At 45.5% G+C, this 20984-nt stretch overlaps 1 long non-coding RNA gene across 2 annotated transcripts; it reads right to left on the bottom strand.

Annotated features, from left to right (window-relative positions):
- Window positions 1-783: 783 nt before the first annotated feature.
- LOC148148145 (uncharacterized) lies at window positions 784-19900 on the bottom strand. 2 transcript variants are annotated; one of them, XR_015759322.1, is made up of 4 exons: window positions 19728-19900; window positions 16518-16626; window positions 11388-11494; window positions 784-1534 (listed from the first exon to the last, which is right to left on the bottom strand). It is a non-coding gene; the product is annotated as an uncharacterized LOC148148145 (long non-coding RNA). The 2 variants fall into 2 exon arrangements; XR_015759323.1 differs by lacking the exon at window positions 784-1534 and adding an exon at window positions 7319-7860.
- Window positions 19901-20984: the final 1084 nt, after the last annotated feature.

Genomic DNA, 20984 nt, shown 5'->3' with positions numbered 1-20984 from the left:
CTGGGCGTGATGTTCTTCGGATGGTCGCTGGGGTTTGATGGGCCAATGCTCTCCTTCCACACTGTCGGGATTCTATTCTATGATTGAGGATAAAGGCTACACGGCAGGTGCCCTTGGAGAAGGAGCATGTGGTGTGCATCAATACTCTCGATGCCTTTAGATAGAGGTGGGCACCGTAGGGGATATAGTGCTTTATCTCCACCACTGCCCCTTCCACACAACTCTACTTTGATTTAGTCCCTTCTCACTCTGTCACTTATAATGGTTTGCTTGGCCAATAATGGGCTTTGTTTGGAAATATTCAATTGGTTACACAAATGGTTTACTGCTGGTGATTATGTGTGTCTAGATTAGAGTGGTGCTGGAAAAGCACAGCAGGTCAGGCAGGATCCGAGGAGCTGGAAAATCAACGTTTTGGCAAAAGCCCTTTTCCAGCACCCCTCTAATCTAGGCTCTGGTTTCCAGCATCTGCAGTCCTCACTTTTGCACTGCTGGTGATTATATGTTAACCAAAAGCAAAATGGCGTAATGATGATTTTGATTGTGGGAAGTTTGCTGTGATCACATTTCTGGGTCGGAGAAATGGGGAAAAAGAACGCTTCACAGCTCATAGAACGAGAACTGAAAAGCAGTTAAATCAAACCAAAGGTTCAGACAGGGAGGGAATATTTCCCTGGAGTTTGAGTAGCTGGAAAGTGATAGTATCCGGGAATAGACAGGATTTTGTTTTACAAAGGTTGAAAGTTTTAAAACTGTTATAGTCAGTTATTTTCTTTAATTTTATTTGTTGTGCAAAAAACTTTTACAACATTTTAAAACCAAAATTTACAAACCTTGTGTTAAAGATAAATGTTAAATAACATCCATCAAACCATCCCTCACTGAAAACTGTTGTGGAAGTGCAATCTCCTGGAAAATCCCTGCCCCATTCTTCCTACCCGGGCTCCATGACTATATACATACCTGGGAGATAGCAGCAGGAGGCCATTCGGCCTTTCAATCCTGCTCCACCATTCAATGGGAAACAGCTGACCATCCAGCTCAGTCTCCTGTTCCTGCTGTGCTCCAATCCCCTTTCATGACTTTACCTCGAAGAACTATATCTAAGCCCTCCTTTGGTTTCACTGCCTTTTGTTCCAGTGACGTTGCCATGTTACTGTGTGGGTGTAGGCAGGGTTAATGTGATGGTGCTGCCTCCTGGAGGATGCACTCAGCATTCCTTATCATCCTGCAGTAACATCAATTGTGTTTCAGCAACTAGAGATAGAAACCATTTCCAGGATATGGGCATCACTGGCTCAGCCAGTATTTATTCCCCATCTCTCGTTACCCTTGAGAAGATGGTAGTGAGCTGCTGTCTTGACCCATTCGCAGTCCATTTGCCGCAGATAGACCGACAATGCTGGGAGGGAGAGTGTTGCAGGATTTTGGCTGAGTGATTCTCTATCTTTGGTTCTTCAAATGTTGTTTAACTTAATCACGATCTGCACATGATTTTGAGGTTTCAGTCTGCAAATCTTCACCATCTAGCACCCTGTATAAAGGTATAAAGATTAGAAATTCAGAGCAGACAATTCTAGTTTCTCTGGAATATCGTTTTCCCCTTTCTTCCCCCAAAGCTGTAACCCTCCAGCTCTCTTACTCTCTCCCACCATTCTGACTCTACTACCCCCTAATGTACACCCTCCCCATTCTCATGGAATTGTTGATAAACAGGTCTATGCCACCACTTCCCGTCCCTGGTTAGACTCTGCACCCTTTCTGGGTTCACTTCCTTTCCCTCAGTTGGTGCAAGTCAATAATGTAACAGCAGAATGAAACAAAAGGAAACAGAAAGGGAGGTGGCAGATCCTGGACAGAACAGGAAGCTGCAGTCTGGGAGAATGGGTCACATCCTTTGTTTCTCATTGGTTGATTCCAGTGTTATGACAAGTTGGGAATGTAACTTGGTCCCATGTAGGTGTGGTGACACTTTGACCCTCCAACAGATCAATACTACAAGCAAATACGTTCCTCCTCCAGACAATCACAGTGTGAAATACTTTCCACTAGTTACCCCAAAGCACATGTTCCAAAACTCACCCACATTCTGTACTTGTGCAGTGCCAGATTTCCTCACAGACGTGTGGTCCCTGCCTCGGAATTTGGGAGTTGCAGTCCTCATGCAGGCACTGGAGCCCTGTCTCTGGAACGTGAATGAAAAGTGTGGGATGGAGGATGTTGTGTATCGGATCCCCATTCAGACACATGGGACATGTGGGCTGTCACTTGGATTTACTGAGACATCCGCTTAGACAACCTGATTTCTGATGTAAGGAACATAGATTCAGCTAATTGGGAGATAGGGAAGTTAATAAGGGGCAGTAGATTTTAAGCAGAGGTGGCTCAGTGGCTAGCACTGCTGCCTCACAGCATCAGAGACCTGAGGCGACTGAGGGGAGCTTACACATTCTCCCCATGTTTGCATGGTTTCGTGCAGTTCTCCAGGTTCCTCACACAGTCCAAAGATGCGCAGGTTAGGTGGATTGCCCATGCTAAATTGCTGACAGTGTCCATGCACGTGCCGGTTAGAGAATTAGCCATGGGAAATGCAATGTTACAGGGAATGAGTGGGTCTGAACGGGATGTTCATCATAGGGTTGGTGTGGACTCGATGGATGAATACCCTGTTTCTGCACTATAGGGACTCTATTCTATTCTCATGAGGAAGACTGTACTTGTCTCGATGTGTTGTGAATCTGTGGAATCCCCTATTCAAAATGCAGTGGATGCCAGGACAATGAGCCAATTTAATGAAGAGATACAGATGTTGAATTTGCAATGAGATGAAGGGTGAGAGAGAGCAGGTGGGAAAATCCAGCTGAGACCGATGTGAGCTCAATCATCACCGTATTAAATGTGGGGCTGGTTCTCCTGTGCCCAGTGCTTATCTTCTTACGGTAATAACTGGAAAGCTGAATCCAAAACTCACCACGTTCACCAAAGGAGATTTTCGGAAAATGACAGATAGTCAAGTGGATTACCATTCCAAGCTTAGATAGTGAGGAAATGTGTAGGAGATAATGATTTTGCAATTTTAAACTGAGGGGAGACAGTGATTTATGGTTTTAGATTGTGTCGTACATTGGCAGCGTCCAGAGTACGCTGTTGTGAATATATATCCTGTACTTTATTACAAAGCCAAGGTCACTGACAATGAAAACCAAAACACCCAGGAAACATCGTCTCCCCTCGTAATCTGATAAAAGACTTCTGACAAGTCTGGTTGAACTTAGAACACAGATGGAAAGCTGGAAGAATAGATTCACTCCCAAGATCCAGTGCTTAAAGAAAAGGAGACTACAATAGGATGAGGCAGGAGTTGGCTACTGTAGACTGGAAACAAAGACTTTACGGTGGGAAAGTTGACGGACTGTGGGGGAATATCAAAGCAATTTTTTGAAGTGCTCAGCAAAAGTATATATCAGGGAAAAAGAAGGACTGTAGGAAAAGGAATAATCTGCCATGGGTGGTTCAGGAAATAAGAGAAGCTTCAGCAAAATCGACGTTTCGGGCAAAAGCCCTTCATGATACCTGATGAAGGGCTTTTGCCCGAAATGTCGATTTTGCTGAAGCTCCTCGATGCTGCCTGAATTGCTGTGCTCTTCCAGCACCATTGATCCAGAATCTGGTTTCCAGCATCTGCAGTCATTGCTTTTACCCACGAAATAAGAGAGTCTATCAAACTGAAATAAAATGCATACAAATTGCCAAAGACCAAGGAGATTAGAAAAACTTTAAAGATCAACAGAAAGCTAGATGGGATTGGGGGAGAAAAGTGATTAATACCTATCCCCAGGGCCAGAGTAGCAGTTTACACTGCTAGAGGGGAACCTATTGTGTGGGGAACATATGGCCTCTGTAATTGTTGAAGCACTTAACTGTTACCATAGAGATAATCCTGATCAAGTTACAAATCACAGCTTACCCCAAAAGCTTGTTCTTCCAAATAAACCTGTTGGACTATAACCTGGTGTTGTGTGATTTATAAGTTTGTTCACCGCACCCCAACACCGGCTCCTCCACATGAGAATCCTGATAGATACCCCACTGAAACTGAAGCACCTGTCAGATACTTGAGGGAGCCACGGGGGCGTGGGGGAGGGGTGTGTGGTTTAACCACAAAGTGCTGAGCTGAACTAGACTTTCTAACTGCCGTTGCCATGGAGATAATACTGAGAGACAGTCTCTATTCAAAGTCCCAAACCACAAAGGTATAAGAATGGGAGCGGCACATCGGACAGGCGGGGAGTTACCTGATGCTGCCTGGAGGTGTTCTGCATGTACACTATCCAGGTAACTGCCATGTCTCATCAATAAAGACTCAAAGAAGACCTCTGAGTTCTGTGCCCAGTTATTCCTATCCAGCAGGGTTCAGGAATATGAGTACACAGCAGTCAGTCTTCACAGTGGAGGATACGAAGAACATGCCATTAATTGATAAGGAGACTGAGGAAGGTGAGGACCTAGATAACAACCATTATCGTGAAAGAGTTAGAGCTGGGCAAGCTAATGGAGCTAAAGGTAGACAAGTTTCATTGCCCTAATGGAACACATCCCAGGATACCAACAGAGTTAATGGGAGAAATAGCAAATGCACTTAGAATCATAGAAGCCTACAGCAGAGACAGGCCCTTTGGCCCAAACTGGCCCATGCCGACCAGAATGTCCATCCACACTAACCCCATTTCCCTGCACTTGGCCCATTTGCTTCTGACCCTTTCCTATCCATGTATTTGTCCAAATGTCTTTTACCTGTTGTGAGTGTTCCTGCCTGAACCACTTCCACTGGCAGCTCATGCCGTATACATACCACCCTCTGTGTAAAACAGTTGCGCCTCAGCTTCCCTTTTATTCTTTCTCCTCTAACCTTAAACTGATCCAATCAAGCCGTTCAATCCTTGAGTTCCTGGGAAAAAGACTGAGTGCATTCACCTTATCCATGCCTCTCATGGTCTTATACACTTCTAGAAAAGAGCCCCCTCAGTTTCCTCTGCTCTAAACATTAAATCCTCACTTGTCCAACCTCTCCCTATAACTCTGAGCCCTGGCAACATCCTTGTAAATTGTTCTGCACTTTTTACAGTTTAATAACTGAAACCTACATTACATTAATCATATTTCCAGTATTTCCCCACGGCGCTGGAACCGACGTGACAATGCCAATGGATTATAATCCATGATCGAGAATGAACTCCTTTACAACAATCCCGTTTTCATAGTGTTTCCCATGGTGCAGGTATCCTTGTGTCTTTCTGGTTGCATGGTTAATTAAAGACTTGCCCTTCCACAAAGCAAAGTTGTGGCTGGGAAATGTGCCATGATTTTTCAGACTTTCAAAAACAAATGAAATCTCTCTCCACACTCACCATGCTGACATGGACTTGGCTGTGTCTCAGTACTTTTGCAGTCACACTGACATTTGAAATATTCGCCCACGGACAGAATACACACCTTTCCTTCCAGATGAAAAGGCCAATGATATTCAGATCGGCACGGATCAAGTAACGATCAGATCTGAACATAAAGTTCAATTTGTATTTCTCATCCGCAAATCCACCCTTTCAGTACCACACAACAGAGCACACAAGTTACCACTGTTAATACAGGATGGAAATTCATAAGACAATTGTAGATTAAACTGTAGTTTCCTTGTTCCCCCAAAGCTTTAAACCTCAGTCTCACAATTTCTCTCTTCTGTGAACTGAAATCCAAACCAATCCCCCCACTCCTTTCCTCCACACCCAGTTCTCTCATACATTCTCTTCGAATTCAGTTTCCTAGCTCCTGGTGAGAACCATCCTGCATACACTGCTTCCTGCACACTCTGGCCAAGACCCATCTTACTAAAATGAGCCAAATTAGAATTCTAATTGCAGGCCCATCCTTGTCCCTTTTCATAACAACCCCGAATCTTCACAAAAGAGTTCTGATAATTTTCTGCAAAACGCTGCACCACTGATAGTCTGATCACATGTCAGGGTAGCAAGAAAGGGGCCATTCCCCTGGGTCCTGAGGGATGAAGCTGCTATTGATAGATTAATTCCTCACACCCACAGCCTCCTTCCCAGGCACTGACCTATACTGCGCATACTCCCACAGTTGCCAGCACTGCACCCATGCACTGGTCTCCCCTCCTACAGGACGTGCTACCGATCATACAGGAGTCCCGGTGATTGACAGCAGCTGCTGCCCAATATATCAGAATCCCTACAGTATGGAAACAGGCCCTTCGGCCAAACAAGTCCATACTGACCCTGCAAACAGTAACTTACACAGACCCATGCCCACTAACTAATGTAACTAATACTATGGGCAATTTCGAATGGCCAATTCACCTGCCCTGCACATCTTTGGATTGTGGGAGGGAACCCGCTCAGACACGGGGAGCACACGCAAACTCGACACAGACAGTCGCTCGTGGCCGGAATCGAACCCGCGTACCTGATGCTGTGAGGCAGCAGTGCTAACCACTGAGCCGTCTCTATCGAGTGGAGGGGGCGTGGCTAGAGGACTGGGTCAATGGGATTGTGAACAGTGAATGAATGTGGAGGACACTGGGGGATAGACATGTCAGTGAGTGACAGGATCAGTGCAGCAGCAAGAGGGAATCCTGGAAAAACTGAGCAATGGGAGAGTCTGACAGGAGAGAAACTACAGGAAGGTTCTGTTTAGAGGCTCAGGCAGGGACAGCTGGGAGACAGTATGGCCTGGTGGCTTGGGTCGGTTTACTAATCAGCCTCTTCAAGATGCTTTTACACAACTCTGAGCCTGATCCTCCTAGTCCAGAGGTAAGGACACTTACATTATTTCCTGGTGGGCAAGGGACACAGGGACTGCCTTTCAAAAGGAACTCACCTGTGTTGGTGACATTAACAGGACTCAATACAGACTCACTGACAAAATGCTGGCGTACTTGAACTTCATCCAGAATATTAACACCTATAACTAGGCAACGCAGACCCCAATGTACAGAGTTAAATCCTGGATACTAATAACAGCTTTGTGCATGGGAAATCATATCTCATGAATTTGACTCATATGTTTTGAAGAAGTAACAAAGAGGATTGCTGAGGTCAGAGCATGGACATGATCTACATGGACTTCAGTAACGTGTTTGACAAGGTTCCTCATGGGAGACTGGTCAGCAAGGTTAGATCGCATGGAGTACAGAACTGGCCCGAAAGTAAAAGGCAGAGGGTGCTTTTCAGGCTGAAGGCCTGTGACCAGTGGAGTGTCACAAGGATCGGAGCTGGATCACTACTTTTCGCCATTTATATCCATGATTTGGATGTGAACATAAGAGGTATTGTTAGTAAGTTTGCAGATGACACCAAAATGGGAGGTGTAGCAGACAGTGAAAAAGATTACCTCAGAGTACAAGGGGATCTGGATCAGAAGGGTGAATGGGCTGAGGAGTTCAGTTCAGAAAAATGCAAGCTGCTGCATTTTGGAAAAGCAAACTTTAGCAGGACTTATACAGTTTATAGTAAGTTCCAGGGGAGTGTTGCTAAACAAAGAGTCCTTGGAGTGCAGGTTCATAGTTCCTTGACAGTAGAGTAGCAAGTAGATAGGATAGTGAAGGCGGCAGTTGGTCTGCTTGCCTTTTTTGGTCAGAACATTGAGTGTAGCGGTTGGGAGGTCATATTGTGGCTGTACAGGACATTGATTCGGCAACTTTTGTAATATTCCATGCAATTCTGGTCTCCTTCCTATCAGATGGATGTTCTCAAACTTGAAAGGGGTCAGAAAAGAATTACAAGGATGTTGCCAGGGTTGGATAGGCTGTTTTCGCTGGAGCGTCAGAGGCTGAACGGTGACCTGAAAGAGATTTTTAAAATCAGGCCGGGCATGGATAGGGTAAATAGACAAGATATTTTCCCTGCGGAGGGGGAAGTACAGAACTAGGGGGCTGAGAGGGGACGGTAGGCAGAGAGTGGGTGGGCGGATGGTAGGAGAGGGTGGATGCATCGAGAGGGTTGGGACAGAAATGGGTGGGGACAGAGAGGGGGGATAGAGAGGGGAGGCAAGAAATGGATGGGGACAGAAAGCGGGATTAGAGAGGAGGGGAACAGACAGGGGGATCAGAGAGGGCGACCGACCGACGGTTGGGGGGGGGGGGGCGACCGACAAAGAGGGGGAACAGACTGAGGGGTGGCAACCGATGGAGGGGGGAAAGAGACGGGTGTGCGACCGACAGGGGGGCGACTGACAGAGGGGGGACAGACAGAGGGGGCAAAAGATGGGGGGCAGACCGACAGATTGTGGGACAGACCAACGGGGGAGGGACGACCGACGAGGTGGGGGAGCCGACAAAGGACTGACCGACAGGGGGGGAACCAGACAGAGTGGGGGGAGACGGGGGGAACAGAGAGGGGAAAGATGGTGAGTTATTTTATAGATCAACAACTCAACCCTGTTCGTGTTTTCTCCTCCTCACCTTAATTTCCTCTGAAGGGCTCAGAACAACTGCATAGTTCCTGGAAAGTGGAGTTTCAGGGAGATCAGGTGCTGAATGTGGCATTTGGGACACTGACCTTTAATGGAATGTGCTGTTCAATAAATGGACTCTGGTTTGATTCCACTGTCTGTGTGGTATTTGCACATTCTCCCCGTGTGTCTGCGTGGGCTTCCTCTGGGTGCTCTTAATTTCCTCCCACAATTCCAAAGACATGCAGTTTAGATGGATTAGCTTTGTGTAATTGTAGGTTCCAGAGTTAGGGTGGAATACTGTTCCGATGGTTGGTATGGTCTCATGGGCAGAAAGGCCTGCTTCCACACTGTGGGGATTCTGTCACTGAGTATAGGGGTTAGGAGGTCACGTTGTGGCTGAGTAGGGCATTGGTGAGGCCAGTTTTAGAATACTGCATTCAATTGTGGTCTCCCTGATTTCAGAAAGATGTTATCAGAATAGGACTCAACCTCTTAATGACAAGTTCCTGGGAAGTGTTGACAAACAAACAGACCATGCAGTGTAGGTTGATTGTTCCTTGAAAGTGTGGTTGAAGGTAGACAGGTCGGTGAAGGTGGTGTGCTGTATGCTAGCTGTTATTGGGCAGTGCATTGAGGATAGGAGTTGGGAGATCATGTTTCGGTTGTACAGTTTATTGGCTCAGCCACTTTTGGAATACCCAGACTGCTTTCAATTCCCGTCTCCCTGTTACAGGAAAAATGTTGGGAAACTTGCAAGAATTCAGAAAAGTTTTTCCAGGGTGTTGCCAGTATTGGAACATTTGAACCATAGGGAGAGGCTGAATAGGCTGAGGCTATTTCCCTGCAGCACTGGACACTTTAGGTGGCTTTATCGAACTTTATAAAATTATGAGGAGCAATGATAGGGTGACTAGTCATGGTTTCTTTTTTCCCAGGGTAGGGGAGACCAAACAAATGTGAATCTTTTTTCTAATGTGGAAATGACAAATTCTAGAGGAGAGATGGCAAGTTTAAAGGATGTGAAAACCGAAACAACTGAAGATTCTGTAAACCAGGAAGAGAAACAGAAGTTTCTGCAAATGCTCAGCAGGTCGAACAGCAGGTGCGAAAATAAATTAGAGTTAACGTATCTGAGGAAGGGTGACCAGACCAGAAACTTTAACTGATTTTCCTTCACAGATGCTACATGACCTGCTGAGCATTTCCAACAACATCTGTGCAAGTTTAAAGGGAGTTGTTTGGAGTATATACCTGAGAGTAACTTTATAAAGTGCGAGTCAGACCACATCTGGAGTAATGACAGATGTTTTGGTCCCTTTATTTAAGGAAATACGTCATTTCATCAGAGGCATTTCACAGAAAATTGACTGGGATGATCGCTGGTTAGCAGGGATTATTTTTTAAGAAAAGACTGAAGACGTTGGGACTCCACTCACTGGATTTGGGAAGAATGAGAGGGGATCTCATTGTAACATGCAGGATACTTAAGGAGTTTGACAGGGTAAATACTGAGTGGATGTTTCCCATCATGAGGGATTCTGGAACCAGATTCTGAGTCAGTCACGGAATCATGGGTTCTGTCTTGGATTCGTCAAGTTTAAGGCAACACCGACACGAATCAGGGGTTTCATTAGCAATGGAGCTGGAATGAGGTGGAGATCAGCAACATTTTAAGAGATTGGAATTCCTGGTGTTTGTGATTGTGTAGATGTCTGATCAGAAGGTCACCTTGGGGTCAGATATGACAGCAACATTGTGACGAGTGCGGTTCTGCCTCAGACAGTTCCCAGGGAGAGGGAGGGGCTCAGCAGTAAGGGAAAGTAATTTTTAATAGCAACTGAAGGCAATGGGTTTAATCATTGCAACGGTCCGTTGTAGGAAATTGCAGCCAATCGCGTAGTGGGAGTGTGATGAGCAGTTTGATAACTGAGTAATGGAGAGGGATGATGCGGAGGGAGAGCTGGGCATTGTCAGTGTACATGTGAAACCTAACATGGTGCTTTTGGACGATGTCACCTCCTGGCAGTATGTAGGTGAGAAACAGGACGGACCAAGGCGAGATCCTTGAGGGACACCAAATATAAGGAATTCAGAAAGGAAAGGGAGAGTCGGGATGGAGCAGGTTTTCCAACAACGGTGGGGTAAAATATTAGTTTGTAGCAGAATGGGAGAGAAGGACATAACCAGAAAAGACAGACAGGTAGAACAAGGAACAATATGTGATTTGGTGAGGGGGAGTGATGAGGAGGAGCAGCCCAACTCCAAAAGCACTATTTCTACATTAGTGACATCACCCAACTCCACCCTAGTCTCAGCTCATTGAACGAAATACTCGTCCATCCCTGTGTTATCTCCAGACTTCATTATCCAAACACTCCTGGCCAGCCTCCCATATTCAACTTTCATGTAATCTCAAGAGTATCTAAAACCCTCCTGCCCAAGTGCTCACTTGTACCAAAACTTGTTGATCCATCAAAAGGCTCCTATTAACAAGCAACAATTTAAAATTCTCACCCTTGATGTAATTCCTGGCTGTGAACATCTCTGTCGCCCTGCTCCACACAACCTGTGAGACCCCGACAACTTATTTCCTTTCAGACTCCCAACGATGAGTTTATTCATTGCTTCAACTGTCTGGCTGTTTCTACTGTTGCCAAGGCAACACGGTCTGGAATTCCCACCCTAACGCCCTCAGACCTGCTTTCCTCCTTTAAGGTATTCCTGAAAACCTGCTTATTTGGCAATTCTTTTGATCACCTGACCTAATATCCCCATCTGTGGCCTTATGTCAGAAGTTCTCAATAGTATTTCTGTGGATTTATAAACATGATAAAAAAAAACAAACTGTTGTTGATTTGCACATACATTGTCAACTCTTCAATGTTACTGAGTGAATAATCTATAACAGCTCTTACCCAACCACATTGTGGGAGCACCTTCACCACACGAATTGCAGCTGTACAACGAAGTCAAACATCACCTTCTCCACAGGCAATGGGGCTTTGGCACTGATCAATGGTATCTGTGGAGGGAGAAACACACAGTTGATATTTCAGGGAGTGCAAAATGCATTATAGGGAGGGAAAATGGTGCAGAATTTGGATTTTGAAATTTGTGTTTTACAATGTGCACTAAGTTCTATAAAACCTCTCATCCCATACCATGAAAATTTCCTTCTCTTCCTGGTCAATATGTCTTTCATTTCCCCTGCCCTGCACCTTCACACATTTCCAATGCCTTGGTCACAACAACAGTGTGCTGTCAGTGAAGTTTATCATGTGGTTGAGTATTGTCCCGCCCCTCATTCACTCCGATTGGTTGAAGGACCAACTAGCACCTCTCGCCCCCGTTCCCCCACTCTTACTGGTCCTGCGCTGACATCAATAATCCGAGGCCCATTGTGCGCTGGAGCATGCTCAGTGCTTCCTGCTTTTGTTGCTGTTCATTTGGTATGAGAGAGAGAGTGCTCATCCCTGTTTCTCCTGATGTCAGACAATAACAACAACTACCTGCATTGTAAGGAGCCTTTCACATTGACAAATCTCCTAAAATGCATCACGAATGATGGAAACGTTGATTAAAGAGAACGATTTTTAGATACATCTTTAAGGCGGACAGAGGGGGTTCGGGAGGATATTCCAAAGGTTTGTGTCCTCGGCAGCTCCAATCGTGGAGTGATATAGGTGGGCAACAGCTTACAATGGAGACAGTTAGTGGCTAACCATAGGTTAACAACGTTATGTCGTAGCCCCCTACCCCACACACCAGGCCTTGTTCTCACAGCCTGCCACTACACACTACCTATGGTTAGCCATTAACAGTCTCCATTAACAACTAGTCACCCTCCCCCAGCCAGATCGTTATCCTTTATCCAACTGTTCCTCTCACTCTATCCCCACCTATCCTTTACTCCTTTTATCCTCCCCCCACACTATCTTCTGCACATAAACTGACTTTTTTTTTTCTCAGTGACATCTGTTCTGTGGAAGGGACACCGGATCTTAAACTTTAACTCTGATTTCTCTTCACAGATACTGCCAGACCTGCTGAGCTTTTCCAGAACCTCCTGGTTGTTGTTTCTGATTTACATCTTCCACAGTACTTTTGGTTCTAATTTACTGGGAATTTGTAATTCAGGTCCAACAGCATCTGTCCCAGTTTCTGCTGTCTCTCCCAACCCCAAACAGTGACACTGCACCCGCACAGCTCATGGACAGGTGTTGTCTTACTGGCCACACCCCTCATTCAATCCCATTGGCTGCAGGACCACACAGATTCTCCTCCCATTGGTCTAGAGCTGCCATCAATCAGCCGGGCCCCATTGTGACGAGAGTGGAGGGCTCATCCCTCTCTCTGCCCTGGGATGAGCTTCATCATTCACAGTGAATGGGGCAGTATCACAGAACACAGGGGCTGGGGGCTATTCAGCCCATTGGGGCTGTACACTCTCCCTCTGGAGATGCTGCAAATCTGTCCCAAGTTCCCTCCCATGTGCCCATAGTCCCCCAAATCTTTCCTTAAAGTAAAATTCCAAGTCTGTTTCAGAATACCTGCTGAATCTGTGTCATTCAGACTGTTCCAGATGCTCAGAACTTACTGAGTAAAATAGTGTTCACATTTTCACCTTGTATTATTTGCCAATTACTTGAAAGTAGTTAATAAAAATTGTGACAGTGTTAACAATCCCTCTCTCTCTCTGCAAATTCAAGATCTTGGAACCTAATCTGCACCAGATCGAAATCACTGCTTCGCCTTCTCAGCTCCAAGGATAATTATCTGTGCTTCAGCTAGCTCTCCACACAATAGAGGAATGCATCTTAATTTATTAAGATCAAAGAAACAGACCTTCGGTCCAACAAGGAATCCTAAACTAATGGATTCCCATTTACCAGCTATTGGCCTGTATCCATCAAAACCCTTCCTAGTCATGTACCCAATTGGAAGCCTTTTAAATGTTGTGATTTTATCAGCCTCCACTACTTCATCTGGTAGCTCCTCCCATACACACACCACACTCAGCTTGAAAACGTTGCCACTTATATCCCTTTTCAATCTTTGCCCTCTCAACTTAAACCCAGGTGCTCTAGTTTTGGACCCACCTAACCTGAGGAAATAGGACTCCTGCTGCTCACCTTATTCGCACCCCTCGTGATTTTATAAATCTCCATGAAGTCACCTCTCAGTCTTTGACTCTCCAGAGAAAATAGCCCCAGCCTATTCAGCCTCCCCCTGTAGCCCAAATCCTCCAATCCTGGCAACGTTTTTGTAAATCTTGTCCTAACCTTTTCAAGTTTCACAACATCCTTCCCAGAACAGGGAAATTCAAACTGAAAACAGAATTCCAGAAGTGGCCCTAATCAACGTCCTGTCCAGCCAAAATATGACATCCCAGTTTCTGTATTCAATGCATTGACCAATAACGGAGAGCGTTAATGGAGTCCCATTGCCAGCGGTTCACCCTTATCCCTCTAAAGTCTTCCTCTTCATGTACCCAATCAAATGCCTTTTAAATACTGCAATTGTACTATCTTCCACCCCTTCCTCTGGCAGTTCATTCCATACCTGCAATATCCTCAACATGAATAAGACGCTCCTTAGCTCCCTTTTAAATCTTTCCCCTCTCACCTTAAGCCTGTACCCTCCAGTTCTGGATCCAACGAACTTGGGAAAAAGTCCCTGACTGCTCACCTTATCCATGCCCTTCATGATTTTATAAGATCACCTCTCAGCCTCCAACTCTCCAGGGAAAATAGTCCCAGCCTATTCAGCCTTTCCCAATAGCTCAAAACGTCCAACCCTGGCAAAATCCTTGCAAATGTTTTCTGAACCCTTTCAAGTTTCTCAACATTATTCCATGAACAGGGAAATTGGAACTGAAAACAGAATTCCAGAATGGCCTTCATCAGCGCCCTGTCCAGCCACAATATGACGTCACAACAGCTGCATTCAATGCATTGACCAATAATGAGGAGCGTACCAAATGCTGCATTCACTACCCCGCCTACCTGTGACTCTACTTTCAAGGAACTATGAACCTGCATTCCAAGGTCCCTTTGTTCAGCAATGTTCCACAGGACTTTGCCATTAAGTGTATAAGTCCTGCCCTGATTTGCCTTTCCAAAATACAACAGCTCACATTTATCTAAATTGAACTCCGTCTGCCATTCCTTGCTCCAATGGCCCATCTGATCATGATCCTATTGTATTCTGAACTAACCTTCTTCACTGTCCACTACACATCCAATTTTGGTGTCTTCTGTAAACCTACTGACCATACCTCATATATTCACATCCAAGTCATTTATTTAAGGGCTAAATATCCATTCTTGCAGCACATTGCTGCTCACAGGCCTCCAGTCCGCAGAGCAACCATCCATCATCCTCTGTCTCCAACCTTCAAGGTAGTTTTGTAATGGCTTGCTCTCCCTGCATTCCATGTTATCTAACCCTGCTAACCAGTCTGCTTTGTGGAACCTTGTTGAATGTCCATATAAACAACATTCACCGCCTGGATTAATCATTTTTTTTTGTCACTTCAAAACACTCACTCAAGTTAGTGAGACACAATTGTGTACGTACAAAGCCACATTGACTCTCCCTGTCATTCCTTACCTTTCCAAATAGATGGATATCCTGTCCCTCAGAATCCCTTCCAACAACTTGCCTGCCACTGACTTCAGGCTCACTGTTCTCTTGTTCCATGGCCTCTCGTTACCAGTGTTTTAAAATAATGGCACCTCACCTGTCGCTATCAACGATACAAATACCTCAGGAGAGGCCCAACAATCACTTCGCTAGATTTCCATAAAGTTCCAGGGTACACCTGATCAGGTTCCAGGGCTTTATCCACCTTGATGTGATTTAAGACATCTAGTACCACCTCCTCTGTAACATGGACACTTTTCAAGTTATCACTGTTTATTTCTCCAAACTCTTGAGCTTCCATATACTTCGCCAGTAAAAATGAAGTAAAATATTTGCATATTTTTCGCACACCCTGTGGTTCCATAGACAGCCTTGTTAACCTTTCAGAGGTCCTATTCTTTGGTCCAGTCAATCTTTTGTCAGTGATATATTTGTTTAATCTCTTTGGATTCTATTCCAGGACATCCCAGAAAGGACTACTTCAAGGCCCGTAATTTTCCTCTGACTTGATCAACAATGCCCTCCAACACATACCCTACACTTCCCGCACCTCCGCCTATACCCCACCCCTCCTGCGGTCTTCACCTTCCACCCCACTAACCTCCAGATACAGCACATTAACCTCTTATTTCTGATACAGAAAGTCAGACCCCACCACCAGAGACATATTTCCCTCCCCAACCCTATCTGCGTTCCGCAGAGACCATTCCCTCTGCACCTCCATGTTCGGTCCACACCCTCCCACCAACCCATCCTCCACACCCTTTACCCTCCCTTGCCGCCATGGGAAATGTAAAACGTGCTGCCACACCTCCCTCTGACCTCTGTCCAAGACCACAAAAGGATCTTTTCACATCAGGCAGAGATTTGCCTGCACATCCCAAAATCTCATATACTGCATCTGTTCACTATGGGAAATATAATGTGGAGCATCCAACTAACCTACACGTCTTTGGACTGTGGGAGGAAACTGGAACACCCGAAGGAAATCCTCACAAACACTGGGGAGAATGTGCCAACTTGAACACAGGTAGTCGCCTGAGGCTGGAATCAAACCCAGGTCCCTGGTGCTGAGGAAGCAGCGCTAACCACTGAGCCACAATACTGTGGGATCTTTGGTGCTGATGGGCTGCCCCACTGATACCTCAGTCACTCACCCTGCCTCATTTCCTAAGTGGCAGTGATGACGGAGTGACATTATCGCTAGACAGTTAATCCAGAAACCCAGATAACGTTCTGGGGACCCGGGTTTGAATCCCATCACGGCAGATTTTGGAACGTGAATTCAATAAATATCTGGAAAAAAATAATCTATTGACGACAAGGAATCCATTGTCAATTGTTGGAAAAACCAATGTGGTTCACTCACGACCTTTAGGGAAGGAAAATGCCATCCTTACCTGGTCTGGTCTGCATGGGACTCCAGACCTATAGCAACGTGGTTGACTCTTAACTTCCCTCTGGGTAAACGCAGCAATAAATGCTGGCCGAGCCAGTGACAGCCTTATCCTGTGAATGAATAAAGAAAACAGGTCAGGTTTTGTTCCTTCTCTAGTAGGTACATCCTACAAACTGAATCTGAAATGTTCTCGTACACACTAAACAAATACCTTTCCATCCAAGCCTTTAACACTACCAACATAGCCTCGGAGTGTTGTAAAGTTAAAACCACTTATCATTGCATCCATATTATTCTTACATATAACTGAGGTCTCCTTGTAAAATTGTGTCAATTCCCCGCTGACTATTGGGAGAGAGTCTATAATACAATCCCAGTAAGATGGTCATCCCTTTCTTATTTCTCAGTACCAACCAAATAACTTGCCTGGAGGTACTCCCAGGAATATCGTCCCAAAGCCCAGCCATAATGTTATCCCTAATCAAAAACACCTCTCCCCCTGCTCTGTTGCCCCCTTTCTATCCTTGCTATAGCATCTATACCCTGGAATATTAAGCTGCTAGTCCTATCGATCCCTGAGTGAAGCCTCTGTAATTGCTGTAATATCCCAGTACGATGTTCAAAACCATACCCTGAGCCTACCTCCCTGACTTGTAAGGCCTCTTGCACTGAAATAAATGCAGTGCAACTGGTCCGTCGCACCTCATTCTGTGACTTGCTCTTGCCTGCCTTGACAGTCTGACTGGTGAACAGTACCAGCCTCAGACTCACCTCTTTTCTCACTATCTCTTTAGGATTACCCTGACTCCCTCACTGGTTTAATGCCTCCCGAGTGGCACTAGCAAATCTCCCTGCTCGTCAGGACCCCATGCTTTCCCCTTCCTATGCCATTGGTACCAATGTACAATGTCCTCCCGCTGGTTATTTTCCCTTTTGAAAATACTCTGCTCCCTCAGAGACATCCTTGACACTGGCACCAGGGCAGCACCACCCCATTCTGATGTCTCACTGTCAGCTGCAGAAATGGCAGACTGTGCCCCTGACTGGACAGTCCCCTATCACCATCGATCATGTCGAACTGGATATACCTCACATTATGTTAGAAGCCAGTCTCAGTACCAGTAACTTGATTGTCAGTGCTACATTCCCCTGAAAGTCTATGACCACCTACATTTTCCAAAACAGTATACTTGTCTGAGATGGGGATAGCCACAGGAGACTCCTGCAGTACCGACCTGCCCCTCCTAGCTTTCCTGGCGGTAACCCATCTACCTGACTGTATCTGCAGTATCCTGCATTCCTGAGACTGCCACCTATCACACACCCCGGCTCCTGTCAATTCCTCACTGCCTTTAATCACTCCTCCACCAATCCATGCGATCCAAAAGGATTTGCAATCACACTTGTTGCAGACATAATCATCAGGATCATTGAAACTCTCCCTAATCTCCCACATCAGTCAGGAAAAGCACGCCACTCTACAACAGGCCATCTCTCCGCCTTAACAATCTACAGACCAAAACAAAGACACAGTCTTACTGCTCGAAAAATACTGCCCGAGAATAACAATGCTTATGTTTCATATCTTAAACATTTAATCAAGAGACCCGAAGACATTAAAAAGAAATCCTCACCTTACTCACTATTGTAGATTGAATAAAATAAAACCGGTTAAGATTGACATTTGAAGAGACTGAAACTCACTGATCTGATCCCCAGCTCGGAGTACTTCCAAGGGCGAGGTCTCTCGGAGGGCAGCTGTGAAATGTCACTGTTTCTCTTCTCTGCCCACTCCATTTCCAGAGAGTTTTTAACTTCACAGCAAGTCAGCTTAGAGAGGTCACTGCTTGGTTTTACTCACCGGGGGTTGGGTTGCCTTTGCTGCCCAGACCAGTATTTACTGGCCACCTTTACTTGTCTTGGAGAAAGTGGTGGTTAACCGCCTCTCTGAAATGCTGCAGTCCATGTACACCACAGTGATGTTTGGAAAATAGTTACCCTCTGGCCCCACAACCCTCCGTGTCTCTGTAATCCCCTCCGGCTTCAGAAATTACATGTCCGTGGCATAAGATTTTTATTTGGATTCATTTTTGTTTAATAAACCCCCCCCCCCCCAAAAAAAGTGAAGTATTTGGCCCCAAACAAATTTCTGTTGATTGACCTTTCGGAGAGGCTGACACATGGACGTTGCAGTATTTTATCTCACATTGTACACCTAGAATGATGGAACTTTCTTTTAAACATTGCTAAAAGGGAGGCAATGGCTTAATGGTATTCCTGCCTGATGAGTGACATGTGCAATATTCCGAGGATTAGGGATAGAATCCAAACATGGCTGTTGGTGGCATCGGAATTCAATACAATCTCGAATGAAAAGGCGAATGATGACCATGAAACTATTGTCAATTGTTAAAAACCCACCTGGTTCACTAATATCCTGTGGGAAGGAAACGGTCATCCTCACCTGATCTGGCCAACATGTGACTCCAGACCCACAGCAATGTGGTTAACTCAACTGCCCTCAGGAAAAATACTTTACAAAATGTTAACAAATATTCAGCAGGTATCACTTAAAAACTGGCTGTTCACCTTGGGACCATGTGAATATCTGAAGGGCCTGAACTAAAACTGAGTTTCAGCTTCACCTTCTCCCTGTCTCACATCAGTCTGTTTACACCCAACTCCAGAACACTCTCATTGAGCCAAGCAGCCCTCACAGTTGCAGCCCTGTCATCTTCATTGTCTGCTCATACCTACATTGCCCTCAGCCTCCTGTACTGTTCCAATGCATCTCAATGGGAGCTCAGGAACAGCACCTCATCTTTCAATTCAGCCCTTTGTAACCCCAGAGTCAACATGGACGTCAGCAGTTTCTGAATGAACAGACAGTTTTTCAGAAGCTGGAACATTCCACCTGAAAAGGTACTGGAATTTGAGTCCAAAATGATTTTTAATGGGAAGTTTGCAGGTAATTGAAGTTTACAGGTTAACATCATGAAGTGGGTGATTGGGTCTAAATCTGAGAGTACTTACAAAGAGACGAGGTGTAATTTGGATAAATCTGTGCTCCCTCTCAGGCCAATATCTCCTTCCTCAGCTGCAGGGCCCAGAACAGAGCACATACTCAAAGGGTGATCCAACCACGAATTTGTACATCTTTCTGCTTAACAAAAATATTGGAGATATCTTCCCACAAACAGAACAGACAAACCTTTCTCCTTCCACAGTTAAATGCCAATGATATTCAGATCCCGATGACTCCATTGACTGTAAAAACTGCTTTTGAGATCCCAGCCTCAATTATTCTGATTTAATATCCTATGAAATGAATTCACAAAACAAAACTCACAGTCAGTACAGGAAGAATATAAAGACATACTTTTTTCTTGGTATGTGCTTGATGTGTAAATACCTCTCTTCAAATCGCACACCGCCACCCCCCCCCCCCCCCCCCCCCGCCCCCAATCCTCGGAAGGAGACATGCACATGCGCCTCACTGTACCTTACCCCCAATTCAACTAACCTGCAGATCTTTGTACTGCAGGAGATAGGGGTTAAAGAGGAAATCATCGGCAGGGACAGAACCCAAAGACAGACCGGAACATTTGGAAAGACAAAGGAGTGGATTACGATCTGGCTGGGAGGGTGCGTAGCTGTTAATGGAGGGGACAGGAACCTGTGTCTGGCAGCATCTCCGTGGAGGTGGTGGAAATGGCGACTGATGATCGACGTTCTGCTGCAAAAACAGACCCCGAGCTTCCAGCTGCCTGCCACTTTAACACACAAGCCTGTTCCCTGGCCAACATCTCTGTCACATGCTTACTGCAGTGTTCCAGTGAGGCCAGAACATACCAAATGGCCCCGTACTTCAAGGACTGCAATTTCCACTCCCATGTGTCACTACCATCCACTATATCTCCTCCACTTCCCGCACCTCTGCCTTTGAAACCCACACCTCCAACTGCAACAAGGATAGAACACCCCCCCTCCCCAAGTCCTTACCTTCCACCCAGATACAACACATCATCCTCTGCCATTTCCACCAGCTACAATCAGACCGGACCACCAGATTCTTAAGGGGTTTGACAGAATAAATACCGATGTATCTGAGTGTAAATACTGAGGGGGGAGTTTGAAACCAGATTCTGAGTCAGTCACAGAATCAAGGGTTCTGTTTCGGATTCATCAAGTTTAAGGCAACACTAAGGGGTTTCAGCAGCAATGGAGCTGGGGTGAGGGGGAGACAATCAACGTTTAAGAGATTGGAATTCCTGGTGTTTGGGATGTGTAGATATCTGATCAGAAGGTCAGCTTCGCGTCAGATATAACTGCAATACTGTGAAGAGTGTAGTTCTGCTGCATAGTTCCCAGTGAGAGAGAGAGGCTCAGCAGTAAGGGAAAGGAATTTGTCAGGCAACGGGTTTAACCACTACAATGTTTCATTGGAGGAAACTGCAGCTAATCGAGT

The sequence above is a fragment of the Chiloscyllium plagiosum genome, unplaced genomic scaffold, assembly GCF_037043375.1.
Source record: "Chiloscyllium plagiosum isolate Xiang-an unplaced genomic scaffold, Cpla_swu_hap1 HiC_scaffold_14, whole genome shotgun sequence".
NCBI lineage: Eukaryota > Metazoa > Chordata > Chondrichthyes > Orectolobiformes > Hemiscylliidae > Chiloscyllium > Chiloscyllium plagiosum.
This window is presented reverse-complemented; position numbering and strand designations above follow the sequence as displayed.